We start from the raw sequence: 16124 nt of genomic DNA on the forward strand, positions 1-16124 counted from the left end.
CTTCCTTGGCCCCTCTCTTCTTCTCCCTTCTACTCTCTTCTTTCTCACCCATATCACTGGATGAGGTCTGTAGACGTGTCCTATCTATGAAAGTTTCTTCCAAACAGGTGGTCCCCTGCTACTCCAGAACTATCGAGGACAACATTGCCTCCCTTGCTCCAGCTTTCACTGATTTCTACAATCATTCCTTTGCCACTGGCTCCTTCCCTACACTCCTCAAGCACTCCCTTTTGCACCCTCTCCTCAAAAATCCTTCTGCAGAACCTTCCTGCCCTGGTAACTATCGCCCCATCTCGATTAACCCCTTTCTGGGCAAACTCTTGGAGAAACTGGTCATCTCCCATCTGATCCACCACACTGAATCTGCTGGTTGTCTCCATGACCACCAGTCTGGATTCAGAGCTGCCAGAGGCATGGAAACTGCACTCCTGAGCACCTGTGAAAGAAGACGTAAAGACATTAAAGAGGACGCAGTAGGAGGTATTTGTGGAATCTCTGTGACGTGCAAGTGGGACGTCATTTATTGTCAAGGTGATACTGAATGTCAAGGATCTTTTGGCAGAAATATGTAGCAATCTGGTCACAGAGCTGCTTTCCTTTCTTTCTTTGCTTTGACTACTTCAGCCCTGTAAAGGCGTAACTGTTGAAGGTAGGCGTATTTGCTCCAGATTTTCTCCCGTTTCCGATTTTCCTTTTTTAAATGATTTAGACTTGGGCTGTACCATTTGGCTATTTATTTTCTTTTTTGAGAGTTTTTGAAAGGTTTTAAAGAACCTAGGCACTCCAGCGTGGAAAAAACCCAGTTGTGAATGTGGCGGAGTTTTGCATCCATTCTGGTTGTTAATCATTCTGAGGGAATGGTTGATTTGGTTGATTCTAGTCTTTCTAGTAGAAGGTTAATGTGTATTTCTTTCCATGAATTGGTCATGGTGGATGTTTCCTTTGAAGATCCTGAGAGGCATGGTTTCTCTGTGAATATTGTGAATGGGACAGATAAGGGATCTCCCAGGGAAGGTACACTGGGACGCAGAAAGTGATTATGTTTCATTACAAAAGATTTGATCCAGAGTGTGTCCATGTGGTGGTGCCCTTGACCATCTCTTTGGGGTGTAATGCAGCAAGGTTCACAACAAGTAACTTTGTAATAGCGTCATCTTCTTTCGCTAGCCGATGTTGAAATCTCCAAGTATAGTTAGTAGTTGATGATCAACAGACAGGATGGTGCCAGCATCAGCGAGTTTGTCAACAAAATGAGGGCTGTATTGTATAAGGGAGGTCTGTGGATTAAGAGGAAGTTTAGTGTAGCCATGGGAGAGATGGAGCAGGTCAGATAGAGCGATTCACAGTCTGTGATGGTGTCAATGGGGGGGTGTTGAGACTTAGAAGGAGTCTTTGTGTACCAGCGCTATGCCACCTCCATGTCCATTTTTGCAATTGCCACAGATGATCCTGAACCCTGATGGGACACTTTCATGGATAATCGGGGACAGATCATCTGAGTTTCTGTGAAGAGTAAGTCTATCTGGTCTATGAAGAGAAGTTCAAAAATGTTAGAGGAGTGCTTGGAGACAGAAAATGTGTTCATCAGGAGGCCTTCTGTGCCTGTCATTTCTTGGTGGGTGCGGCTTGCTGGGCCTGTGCTGTTGGGTTGTTCAAGGTTGCTTTCATTTCTTTCCTAGGGCTCCATGCTAAGGCTTTTGGATTCAAAGAGGCTTAGGAGGTTATTGTCTTAGTTCATGCCGTGTGGTTGTGGTGGATGGTGCAGGGTGCCTAGTGTTGAATGTAGTAACAGGTATTGTTTCTTGCAGGTCCCGTCCTATGGTCAGTTGAATGGCTGTTGGGGTAAATGCAGGCAAGAATGTTAGTCCTGTTTCTTGGATCAATATTAGGTCATAGTAGTGTGGTTTAGCTGCATGTTTCAGAAGGTATCTGGAGATAGAAAACTGTCAACGGTCTATTGAGGTGTGGTACTGGGAAGCCTGTTGAGTGTGGGGTATATTGACCCATTCAACAGCATTGCCCCACATCACTAAGCTGCAATTGCGCAGAAACAACCACAAAAGGGTTGCGCTGGCTCCTGTGAGCGTCATGGCTCAAAAGGGCATTTTGCAACAACAACCCAAAATGGCTGCACCATCTTGCCAAGCACACATCGGGGAGGATGGAACAAAGGGGGCACATTGAAGGAGATTGCCAGTGTGTGCAGGCATAAACAAAAGGAAGCATTGCTTTGCTGCAAAAGCCAAAATCACCATGGAAAAGAAACCGTTTTTACATTTAAAAAATGCGACTTTGACGCTAAATTCCCTCTGTTCCTTAAAACCTCTGTGATTCATAAACCCTGCCAAGCCCAGGATTTCACATTGCGCCTCACCAAAACCAGGCATGATTTCTGAATGACAGGCCCAGTCAAACCAACTCTGAGAGAAATCAATAAGCAACATCACTTTTACTTGACGGAATACGCGTTTATTTCTTTACAACAAATATCCCAAAGCTCAGCAGTTCAAAGAGATTCTAGCTCTCTGAGCCAGGTCAGTTTCAAGATATCTGTGTTTCAGACAGACTGTTGCATTCAAGAAAATAACTACGGCTGCAAGGCAATATTGGGAAGGCAGATGGGGCTGCCAAACCGAATGTAAAGAAAGAAATGCTAGCAGTTTTCAACACGTGTAAAAATTGGCTTTTGCAAAACTGAAGGAGGAAAATGTCCATTTAAAAAGTAAACTGTTGAAGGAAAGCCTCCATTACCTAGCAATGTGAAGGGGTTTGTGGCTGGTGATAATACACACATAGGCAATTTTTTATTCCACAGGTTTGTTTTAATTCAAGACTCAAAATAAGAAAATAAAGATAAAACACATGGGCTGAGTTTGCAAGCTCCCAAAAAAAACAGTTATTCAAGTGCCAGCCCTGAACTTCCTCTTAGGAAGGGAGACACACCATAAACTTTCAGGACACAAAAGTGATAATTGCCAGTTTGAAAAAGTTTGAATGGGCCAGGACAAAGAAAGTTCACACTCGTCAAACATTTGTCTGTGTTCCAGGCTTGGACAATAGAAGTCCTGGGACACTAACCTGTCAAGTGCAAGGGGCAATAAAACCATCAATTAAGAAAGAGAAACCCCCACCATGCTCTAAAGGAAATGACAGTTGGCAGCAGTGAAGGACAGAAACAAAAATGGACCCAGGAACAAAGAGACTGCCATTTGGTTCCAAAGACTATTTCAGGAATACACTTTAAAGACTTGTATCTTTGCAGCAAGGCCTTGAAAAATTGTAAAAATGTTGCAGTTTGAAAGTGATTTTTTGTGTGTTTTCTTTAAATACATGGTAGAACTCACTGACACCTCAGGGCAGAAAGGGCAAAGTATTGTGGATAAATCGAAAAGTATCAATGTTGTAAACATAACATTTGTACATACATCCCTGGGGATAATTTGCACCTGTGTAGAAAATTAAGGAATTTTAGGCCAATCTTTAATGCAAAAAATTACCAAAAGGTATCAGAAGGGCAAAACAAGATCCCACAGACTTGAGGATTGGACTGATAAGTGCTGCACATAATATGTAACCTGTGTATATAATTTACGAAGAGATTGCAATTGTATAAATGTCTGTTTTTGGCAAAATCAGATTTTAAGTAAAGAAAATGTGGGAGTTTTTGGATATTGTAAAACTCACCACATAAATCTGACATCATTCCCTTGAAAACCCAACCAGTTGAGGGCAAGGCTGAGAGTAGCACCCCTGCTCAATCCAAGTAGTTTAGGGGCGTGCTCAGTTATCCCTGCCCAGCCTATACTTTGATGATGTCATTATGCACTATAAATAAGGGTTCCTGACAAGACTCTAGACACTTGCTTCCTGATTTCCTGTGCAGTGTGCTGTTCCTGTTTCCTTCATCTTGCACTGATCCAGAGTCCAGATCCAACTACCAGGCCAAGCATTGCTGACCCTTGCAGCAAGGCCTCAATTCTAACATCCCAATACCCAAAGGGAGAAGCAGTGGTATTTTTGTGGGAAGCCTCCTGATACCAGCCTGGCTTGCGGCCCACCAATTGCTGCCCAATAACTGCATCCAGAGGTACCTGTGCCATCCTGTGACCAGAATTATCATTTGGTATCCAGTCCCTGCCCAGCCGATCCTGTCCTGCTGATTTTGTCCGGCTGTCCTTTGCTAGACCAGATATGTGTGGTGACCAGAACGCTGACGGTCTAAAAATCCTAAACTAAAGTGGACTGTGAGTATCAATAGAAACCCCTAGAAATCCATAGTATACCTTGCCTTGCTTTGTCCTTAGTTCCCCTCTCTAAGCCATCCTATTCTGACCCTGATATCCTGTTAAAATTGTCAGCATTATTTGTGAAGCCCTGCCTTTGAATTCGAGTGGTAGCGCCATCTCTTTAGTAATTTTGCCTTGTGTAGTCCTAAGCAATTAGGCCTATTTCGAGTGATCGGACTGGTTCCGCCAGGGTTGGGCGCTGGGGTGTCGGGATTGAAATCACAAACCAAACCTGACTCTACTGTGTCCCTCTTTGGTGGCCTAGCCTGGATACTCTAGTGTAGAGTAAAAATATTCTTGCCCCAACTGATTTTCTTTCCTTTTTCGCGCCTTCAATTACTCAAAGTGCACCTTCTTAGATCTTGCAAAACTCATTTAATTTAGCAGCTAAAGACTTACTTTCACTTCCATAGTGTACCTGTGATCTATAGCTATCCCCCAACCTAAAAATACAATATTTCACCCATTTTTCAAAGAAACCATTTTAGTAAATTCACACGGAAAACTTGAAATATTTGCAAAGTTTCCAACGTCTCATTTTGATTGTAAACTGTTTTAAATCTTCCATTCATTTTTTTAACATTATGCTCATGCTAATCCATTGCTTGTGATTGTTAATACCTTTAAATTGTTCCTTTAATGAAGAACTGTATTGGTTTCAAGGTTTTTGCACACATTCATTATTCTATTCATCCATCTCCGAGTGTCCTTTTTAACATTGCAAGGGTTCCAAATCCGTTTTTCACTCTTAATTGGGGAGGCAAGGTTGGATTTGGATTCTGTTTCAGCTTTTTATTCCTGGTCACCTGCTGCTTCCTTATATCAATTTAGAATTGATTATTGGTGGGTTGAGGGAACTTTGCAGTGGGAAATCCTAACTTGAGTGCTATCTGTCCTAAATTAAAAGTGTTCCTATTCTGCTGTGCTGTGAATGTACTCCACTAAAAAGTCAAACCCAGTGCATTGCTCACATTCTCATGTTTAACTATCACTCCATTGGTGATTGCTGCCCTATATTAAAAGTGTGTGATGTATTTTGAATTCGAAATAAAGAAATATTGCATTTGACCAACCAGCCTGGTTCATGGTCCATTGTGACACGGAGTATTTGAAAAGGTGGTGTGAGATGAGTGGTGTACCATCCCAAAATTGAATCCACATAAATAAGGAGAAAAGCACCTCAGTTAGGCGCTACATACTAGACCAAGACCACGGTGTACGTGCCGCCTGATTGAAATCCCTAACTTGAATCTCGAGATGCTTGATTAGAAGGGGTAGTGAGGGCTGCTTCAAAATCTCTCCTTGTTCTTTCTTCCTTTCTGATTCTGCTATGTTTGCGGTTTCTGGGTTTCTGTCCACCCTGTAGTTGTTGAGAATTGGGAAGAGTGGGAAATAAGGTAGGGGGAGATGTAAGGGTGATATTTTACTTTTTGGTTTGCTTTGGGTCTATCTTAATGGTTGGTTCATTTAAGGATTTCCTTATCCTTCTGTGACAATTAAGAAGTTAGGAAATTATGGAATTGTTCTGATCATGTTATAGGACAATTGGCTTGTAGAGTATACAGATGAATTGACTTTCCAAGGTTTAGGTTATGGAAAGCGTTTCTTCAGTGTATCAGCATATGAGGCTATGGTTATATTGATTCTACATTTTATGAGGAATTGTTTGTGTCTGCTGCTCTATGTGTGAGTGGCCTAGCTTCAGTGAGATAGGACTGATTATGATAGAATAGGTATGCTAGGTGTGTTGATTTAACTTGGTGCTGTTTGTTGTAGTTCTTGTGGGATGGCAACATGATGCAACCTCCCTAATTACGAGGGCTGCAGGAACTTAATGGAGCTATGCTGTTGTTTAGCAGGTGTTGAAGTCAGTTATTCTATCATGCAGATGTTATGAGGAAAGCACTATGCAAAATCAAAGCTGCTAATGTTTTTCGTATAGAGGTAAGTACAAATAATTAAATCTGGCTGTGTGCTTCGTATGAAGTTAAACAGCTGTTATTGGCGCATGTACACATGCAATCAAATCCATCTCACTATGTGCTACGTAGCAGGCAAAACAGTGACATAATTATGCATTAGTGGTTGCATGTAATGCAGTTATATGATAGATATGCACAAAGGGTATTCTTTTACAGTATAAAACGCCCCTAATGTGTAATGTTTCAAAGTAGCTCCATGTTGTGTGTGTGTGTGTACACACTGAAGAGTCTATGTGGTTATGTTTTTGTTATGCAGGCAATTACAAAGTGTGAAATACAGCTATGTGTTAGGGGTGCCATGAGTAGTATAGTGAGAAGTGAAGTTGTGTCTAACTCATTGATTAGCAGCTTATGTGTTATTTATCCATGTGATAATAGCTAGCTGTGCAAATATAGTGGATAGCAAACACAGATTTAGTCTAGACAATTGCTAGCCATGCAGGCTAAACACAGTAAGTCAAACATTTGTAGCTAGCATTTCAGGCAAAAACAGTCAGTCTAGCTATGCGTTATGGGGTCAGTGGTATGATGAGCTATGCAGATTTACTGGTTGCTAGACAGAATCACCCTGGATAATTGCTAGTCTAAACACAACATAATTGTCATTCTAAACACAACAAGATTATAGTTGGAATTTCAGACAAAAAGAGGTCCAATTTAGCTTTGTTATGGGGTCAGCAGTATAAAGAGCTGTACAGATGTAATGGATGCTAAAACACAAAGGTTCATTCTAGATAATTGATAGTCATGCGGTTTAACACAATGGGTCAGTCAAAGATTTTTTTCTGGGATTTCAGATAAAAAAGAAACAATCTAGCTTTGTGCTATGTGGTCAGCAGTAGAATTAGCTATGCCAATTAAACATTGTTATGTAGGCTAATGCAACTATTCTATACAATTTAGGACCAGGTGTTCCAGGGCAGAAATTACAAGCTCAACAGTTGTGGTGGGCATACACTAACTGAATTGAAAAAGGATATGTGTGAGGCCTAGAGGAAAACACAGAGCCAGACCAGTGTGTGTGCCAGATTGGGGCTGCAGTGTAATTAGCCATGTAAACGTGTGGCAAGCATAATTCATTATTCTAGCTGTGTGCTAAGGTATTGAGGCATAGATATCAGGATCCAGAGAGATTCACTGATACAGATGCATACAGAGATTAGATTCAGTCAGGTTATGTGCTAGGAATGCAGGGGAAATATTAAGAGTAGATTAAGGACACAGGCATCATGTATGGTGAATTTGGATGTCTGAGCAGAAATTATTGGTACCCTTTATTGAAGAAGAGGCATGCCCAGCAGACATTGAAAACGTCACCATTGGAACAGTGGTAACATATTTCTGTTTTTGCCACTTTGTAAATGAGTCTTTAAGGCACAGTCAAATATGAGGCACAACTAAGATACATTTGGATATAATACCTTGGAAGTTTAGGGAATATGTATGCATTGGTTCCGCGATTTATTTATTTATTTATTTATTTATTTATTTATTTATTCAGATTTATTTAAAGCGCACGTCAGCCCGGGGGCATCGTGGCGCTGTTACATGAGGACATACATAATCTGGTTACCGTGGAAGGAAGATGGTTACAAAGCAGTTTTCATTACAAGGCACATTTTGTAACAGACGTATGCGAGCTGGTGTGGGTGAAGGAAGGATGGAGTTAGTTGAATAGAGTGGTTTTGAGAGATTTGCGAAAGGAGTACAGAGAAGGTTCTGCTCTGAGTGAGTTAGGGAGGGCATTCCAGAGCTTAGGAGCTATGTGTGGGAAGCCTATGCCGCCGGCTTTGGCTCTTTTTACAGTGGGTACTCGGAGTTGGTTGGCGTGATGGCTTCTTCTGGGACGGATGGAAGAGTTCTTAGTTAGAGTTTCAGATAGGTAGGGGGGTGCTGTGTGATTGATGCACTTGTGTGTGAGAGTGAGGATTTTAAAGTTGATTCTTTCCTTGACTGGGAGCCAGTGGACAAGTCTTCTGGCCTGTGAAATATGGTCAGTTTTGGGGATGTGTAGTGCAGCGCGGAGGGCATTGTTTTGCACTATTTGGAGCCTGCTTAGGTTTTTAGACGATGTGCCTGCCAGGAGGGCGTTGCAGTAGTATATATTTATACAAGTAGGCGTATTTATACAAGTAGGCGTAAGCAACTCAGGTTAAGCTATTGTACAATCCTAGCACAGCATAGGGGCTGCAGAAACATGTAGCAACCTCTGACAATGCAGTAGTCCCAACAAACATGTGGACATTGTTTTTCCTAGTCAAGTGAGGCATTACAAGCACTGCAAGAAATAATGTGACTGCCAGGAATATGACAATACACATTATTGGAAAAATGTGAGTCTGCTTGTAGCCTTGTAATACAAAGACCGTTGTACATGTGAAAAACCCTACTGAGTAGGGAAGGTGTGAACATAGCATATCCTTTCCTTGTCAACTTGTGAGCCTTTGAATCTAACATTTTGAAAATCCTAGCATTACTGTTTTTTTTTATCCTGGATTCCACCCATTAGACACTAGGCGGCCAATTCATAGAATTCGGCGCACAAGTGGCGCACGCGGCTGGCGCACAGTGTGCGCGTGCGAATCCCTGCGCCAGCCGCGTGCGCCAAAACCCATTTCCGCGCACAGCGTATTCATGGATTCCAGCCACCAAAACCAGCCGTGGCGCATAGTGGCGCAGCGACCTTGCAGCAGCGCCAGTTACGCCCCCAAGAACGCCTTCCGCGCAGGGAAAAGCCATCAAAATCCCCAATCCAGCGCAAAGGGCTGCGCTAACCCTGTACCAGCACGGCAAGCGGGCTACGTGTATTCCAGGGGTTCACGTGAAGTCACTCACGCGATCGGGCCTGGGGGAGCGGGCTACGTGTATTTCAGGGGTGCACGTGAACTTTTTCACGCGATCGGGCCTGGGGGAGCGTGCTACGTGTATTGATCGGGCCTGGGGGAGCGGGCTACGTGTATTTCAGGGGTTCGCGTGAACTGATTCACGCGATCGGGCCTGGGGGAGCGTGCTAAGTGTATTTCAGGGGTTCGCGTGAACTTCTTCACGCGATCGGGCTTGGGGGAGCGTGCTACGTGTATTTCAGGGGTTCGCGTGAAGTTCCACACGCGAATAGCCTGGGCGCGTGTATTTCAGGGGTGCGCGTGAAGTTCCACACGCGATTTCAGCAGGGTACGTGTATTTCAGGGGTGCGCGAGAAATTCTACACGCGAATAGCCTGGGCGCGTGTATTTCAGGGGTGCGCGAGAAATTCTACATGCGATTTCAGCAGGGTACGTGTATTTCAGGGGTGCGCGAGAAATTCTACACGCGATTGGCCTGGGTACGTGGATTTCAGGGGTGCGCGAGAAATTCTACATGCGAATAGCCTGGGCGCGTGTATTTCAGGGGTGCGCGAGAAATTCTACACGCGAATAGCCTGGGCGCGTGTATTTCAGGGGTGCGCGAGAAATTCTACACGCGATTTCAGCAGGGTACGTGTATTTCAGGGGTGCGCGAGAAATTCTACACGCGATTGGCCTGGGTACGCGGATTTCAGGGGTGCGCGAGAAATTCTACACGCGATTGGGCCTGTGCGAGTGGGGCAGTGTATTACGTGGGTGTGCGGGAAGTTGAAGAGGTGAATTGCCAGTGTGGGTCCTCCCAGGTCTCCCCTCTACCCCCTCCACGACCTCTGCAGGCAGCCCACACCACAGGGGACTACCCTGCACCCCTGGTCATGTCCCGCAGGCAGCACATCCACCATGGGCATGCCCCCCAGCCAAGCCACATGTCCCCTTGCACCCCCACCCCCCAGCAGGCCCCCACTCATGTCCCCTTGCACCCCCACCCCCCAGCAGGCCCCCACTCATGTCCCCCTGCACCCCCACCCCCCAGCACTGTGGGGCACCTGCCAGCAGGCCCCCAACCATGTCCCCTTGCACCCCCACCCCCCAGCAGGCCCCCACTCATGTCCCCTTGCACCCCCACCCCCCAGCACTGTGGGGCACCTGCCAGCAGGCCCCCAACCATGTCCCACTCATGTCCCCCTGCACCCCCACCCCCCAGCACTGTGGGGCACCTGCCAGCAGACCCCCAACCATGTCCCACTCATGTCCCCCTGCACCCCCACCCCCCAGCAGGCCCCCACTCATGTCCCCTTGCACCCCCACCCCCCAGCAGGCCCCCACTCATGTCCCCCTGCCCCCAGGTCCTGACGAAACGCAATCATGGCAGTAATGGCCAGCATACCCAGCACAAACACCCAGCCAAGGATTGCATCCACCCACATAGTAGATGCAATTACATGATACAACCCCAATGGCAAGTATGTAAATGAACACATGTCCGTCACACACACATACACAATGGGTGCAAGTGAATATCAAAACCCATATCATGACATGCATGAAACCAATGAGAAAATACCACAAATGTAAGTTATAAATATATGTATTAAAGATGAAAATGAAGTAAAGAAATAAAACACACAACAATGGGGATGACAAAACTAATGGTCCATGTCCGAGAACTAATAGAAAAAACAAAAAAACAAAGGAATCCAAAAACTAATGTAGTCCAAAGCAAAATAATGGGGGGAAAAAATAAGGAAAAACCATTGCCTCATGGTGAACTGAAATATAAATCCAACAAATGTTTTCCAAACATCAAACTATGTACAAGAATATCCCAGGGTCCATGAGCCCAACACCATAAATGAAACCTACTACTACTAACTAATGAAAAAAATATATACAGAAAAGTGGCCATTGTCCGAGCGGTCCAAAAAAAAACTTAAAAAATAAAGGAAACCTAACACTAACTAAGTAAAGAACTATATACAATGGCAGCGGGCAAGTCCTGCGGCTCACTCTGTGATGTTGCCGGCCAGGGCATCATCGAACTCCATGTCGATGTCCCGGAGTCGGGACTCTGTCCTGGCCCCGAGGTCTCGCAGGGACAACCCCGTGTCCACCTCAAACTCCCTGCGAGCTTCCTCGAGGCACTCAGCCCGCCTCAACGCCCGACGCATGGAGAACTCCGCCCTGACCATGGTGAGCCGCTCCTCTTCCGCCCGCTGCCGCTCCGCACCTATCCGCTGGACCAACTGCTCCCACATGGAAGACACTGCCATCCCAGGGTTCACCTGCCCTCCGGCCGATGCCTGCCCCTCTGATCTTGATGGCCCCGAGCCATGATGCCTCCCACGTCGAGCCTGCTGCTGCCTCCGACGCCACTGCCTCTGCCAGCACGACGGCATCCAGGCTGATGGAATCCACCGATGCCGTCGTGCACGTGCCCTGCCAGATGATGCCGGCACATCCTCCATCTGCAGGGGGACAGTTGCTGGTGTGTCCACCCCTGCTGGACCTTCGACTCCCGACTGTGGCAGGGATGGGGTCCCCACCGAGCTGGCTGCGTTGGTCGGGGCAGGTCCACAGGGGGCCCTGGTGGCATCTGGGCCGGAAGACGGCATGGAGCACGACTGGCGCATAGCCCCCACAGAGGAGGAGAGGGTCGCCAGAAGGCCACACACATGTAGGAAACCCCCGACCATGGCGGCTCCCAAATGGTTCACGTACGCACGGTGCTCTTCGTGATGATGTGCATGCTCCTCCCAGGAAGCATGCACCTCATCACGAATGCCAGCCGTGCGCAACGCGACACCAATCAGGACCCTCTCCACACGGCCAGGGGTCCCCTCGTCCGCAGGTAGAGGAGTGTCAGATGACATGGACATCTCCCCTACCTGCGGATGGGCCTGGGATGGGGCATCCCTGCTGGTGCATGGTGGTGCAGTCACAGTGTCAGGGACAGTGACATGCACAGGCACCTCCACGGTGACCTGTGCTGCCTCCTGCCCCTGGCCCTGGACTGCACCACTTGCACCAGCGGGGATGCCCCCACCAGGCCCCATGTGTGGCTCAGTAGCGGCCTCCTCCCCCTCTGTGGAAACCACCAACCTGGATGTCTCCACGCCGTCTTCCGCCGGTGCAAGCCCCTGTGGGGGCTCACCCACCCCTTCCACTGCAGCCGTGGCGGCATCCCCGCCGCTCTGCTCCACAGCGCCTTCTCCGCCCTCTTCTTCACTTGCCACTGTGTAGAGGGAGACATAGAACACAAGCATCAGGGTACTGTACAATGGTCCCCTAGACAGGAAGCAACATCAGATGAGTGGCACTGTCATACATCACTCCCATCATGTCCCTCCACAACACATGGGTCAGTGCAGGCAAAACACATACAGTAACAGGCATGGGGCAGGCCATGGACATTGGCATACATGACCAAGGGACTCATGATTCATACAATGTTGGTTTCAAACTCACATGCATCATGGGTCTTTCCATCACATGCACACACCTCACCGTAGTTCCATCCATCTGGCCTCGTGCACCACAGACGCAGTGGATACAAGGATGACTAGGCTGCATCAGTGAATCTGAACATTGTCACAGACATGTGTCATGCATCCATGGCGGTGAAAAGTCACAGACACGCAGGTCAGACACACACACATGGACACCATACGTGTACATGGGACCAGCACCCATCCCTCACCCCCACCCATGTCCAGGAACAGAGACTGCCATGCTTCCATGTGTCCATTCCGCACAGAGCCCCCCATGTTGCAATAGAACACATCACTGTACTCACATGCCTGACCATGATGTCCCTGCACACACACATACGTACATGGCCTATGTCACACATACAGGCAGGTATCAGACAACCAGCACACTGCAACATGCCCTGTCTCACACAGCAATGCTTGGCCACTTACCGGCCAACTCCAGATGGGTCTGCCTCTGAAGGATCTGGGCGTGGAGTACTGGGTCTACGCGTTCCAGGACCCTCATCTGGATGTCACTCAGGCGTGCCCGGCCCCCCTCCGCGAGGCGCCGGGCCTTATTGAGGGTCCTGGACCTCAAGTCCTCCCAGCGCTTCTTGATGTGCTTGATGTCGCGGGTTGCCACCCCCTCCGCGTTGATGGCAACCACTACATCGTCCCAGATCCTCTCCCGTCCTTCCTTGTTGGCGCGTGGTCTTCCGAAGAGGGCATCATAATGCCCCAGGACATGCTCCACCAGGACACCAACTTCCTTCTCACTGAAGCTGGTGGCCCTCTGCCTCTCTGGCTGGGGGTCGCCACTGGTCTCAGATGGTGCTTGCCCCGACATGGCGACCCCCGAGGCAGGCGTGGGTGGGCAACTGGGTCCTGGGGCTGGGCTGTGGAGCGATGGTATCCCAGTCGGGAGTCTACTGTTCCAGCAGGGGTGGACACAGCAACTGGACCCCTGCAGATGGCTGATGTGCAGGCACCAAATGGCAGGGCACGGTGGCAGCAGGCAGGCAGGCAGGCAGGCAGCAGTAGATGGCACGTGGGAGGCTGCTCGGGGCACTGGGGGGGCAGTGATTCGGCCTTCTGGGCAGGAGCATGGTCTTCCGTGTGTATTCGCGTGGCCAGCTTGATACGGAGTGATTTGGCACGTGAAAAATCTGCACGTCAGCGTGTAATTCGAGGAAAGGCCCTTAGCGTGTAAGCGCGTCTGCACGCATACGCATTTTCATTGGACCAAAGGCCCTCAGCGCGTGAGCGCGTCTGTGACGTGACGTGCGAGGGTGTATCCCTCATTGCACGTGATGACAGAACACACGTGGATTTCAACCAATCCCGTGTGAAAGTTCACGGCACCCCGGAACACACGTACCCAGGCCAATCGCGTGTACAATTACTCGCGCACCCCTGTAATACACGTACCCAGCCCAATCGCGTGTAGAATTTCTCGCGCACCCCTGTAATACACGTACCCAGCCCAATCGCGTGTAGAATTTCTCACGCACCCCTGAAATACACGTACCCTGCTGAAATCGCGTGTGGAACTTCACGCGCACCCCTGAAATACACGCGCCCAGGCTATTCGCGTGTGGAACTTCACGCGCACCCCCGGAATACACGTACCCAGCCCATTCGCGTGTAGATTTTCTCGCGCACCCCTGTTATACACGTACCCAGGCCAATCGCGTGTACGCTCGCTCCCCTCCAATCACACGCGATGACACCCGAATACGGGAAACACGTGCACGGCAAAAGACGTGCACAGGCGTCAACGAGTCCGCCCACACGGAGGCGTCCCGCGGACAGCATAAAAGTGCGCGCAAACAACAAACGCGTATATACAGCGACGATGAATGCCCCATTTGTTGCTGCACTGATCGTGGGACACCGCAGGAGGAGGAGAATAGCCAGGGCACGCATTTTTGCACCACGGACAAGCCTTTTTGGGATGCCTGACGACCAGGTCTATGGCAGGTATAGGTTTCCACCCCATATCATCCTAGACCTGGTCAGGGAGTGGGAAGATGACCTCACATCCCCCACCCTTTGCTCCCAAGCATTGAGCCCCTTGGAGAAGGTGCTCAATGTCTTGCATTTTTTGGCCACTGGGTCGTTTCAGCGGACCACTGCCATAGTGGGGGGGGTCTCACAGGCCACGCAGTCACGCTGCCTACACCAGGTACTGGCAATCATGACAGCGCACCCCTCAGTCCGCAGGCACATATACATGCCCAGAACACCCGCAGAAAGGCAGACCGTTGTCCTGGATTTTTACAGGGTGGCACACTTCCCCAAAGTGCTCGGTGCCATAGATTGCACCCATGTGGCCCTACGTCCACCTAGGGCCACTGAGCACACCTACCGAAACCGCAAGCACTGGCATTCCATCAATGTACAGGTGGTATGCGATGCAAAGGGAATCATCACCTCTGTCTATGCAAACTACCCTGGCTCCACCCATGACAGTTTCATATACAGAATGTCCGCCCTGAGCCGGGCCCTGGAAGCTGGGCAGCATGGCGACACATGGCTCTTAGGTGAGTACAAATGCCCTTGCACATGCATGCAAGTCACACACAGACAAATATCCAAACCCTAATAATCTCAATTATTATCACCTCCCCAGGGGACAGTGCCTACCCTCTGAGCAAACACATGATGACGCCAATCCGGAACCCCACCACACCACCCCAGGTAAGATACAACACTGCCCATATTGCAACCAGGGGCATAGTGGAGCGCACATTTGGAGTGCTCAAGTCACGTTTCCGCTCCCTTGACCGCTCTGGTGGGCAACTACTCTATGCACCACCAGTAGTGTGCAGGATCATTGTGGCAGCATGTGTCCTGCACAATGTTGCAACACGGCAGGGCGTCCCGGTGGACATGGTGGTGCCCCCACATCCCCAACCACAGGCACAGGCGCTGCCCATGGGAGGGGACAGGGCACGTGGCGAGGAAGCCCGGACCCAGCTTGTGGCCACATTTTTCACCTAAACTCCCACCCCTGCGGAGTGCACACAGGCCTGGCACATACCAGGTGACAATCGATGATGACAAAGTGACAGTTAACTGTCACAACCCTACCACCCTGAGATAGTTGCCATGGAAGTGCCACATCGTCTGCATCCCTAGCTACTTAAACACAAGCTATCCTGTGCAACCAAAATGCACACATATGACATGTGAGATGACATGGGCCATACACAAGTATTCCAAGGCGCAATGAGGCAGGGGGGGGGAACAAGGGAACACAGAGAACGGTACTACTAGGCCAGGTGTCATTGAGATTGTGCAAGTGCAGGGGTAGGGGGAAGGGAAAAGTGCAAGGGGAAGGGTGGGGGGGAGTCCAGTACAGGGGAAGTAGGCCAAAAAAATAATACATAGGTCGCCTGGTGGCAACTGCAAAGGTAAGTGCAGACAAGTGCTGGGAAGGGAAGGCTGTAGGGATGGAGAGACAGTACTGCAGTGCAGGGGTTGCCAGGGTGGCAGTGCAAGTGGACAGTGGCTGGGCCAGGGACCGAGGTTGGTGAGAGT

This window comes from Ambystoma mexicanum, chromosome 10 (genome assembly GCF_040938575.1).
Source record: "Ambystoma mexicanum isolate Mex_15411 chromosome 10, UKY_AmexF1_1, whole genome shotgun sequence".
Taxonomy (NCBI): Eukaryota; Metazoa; Chordata; class Amphibia; order Caudata; family Ambystomatidae; genus Ambystoma; species Ambystoma mexicanum.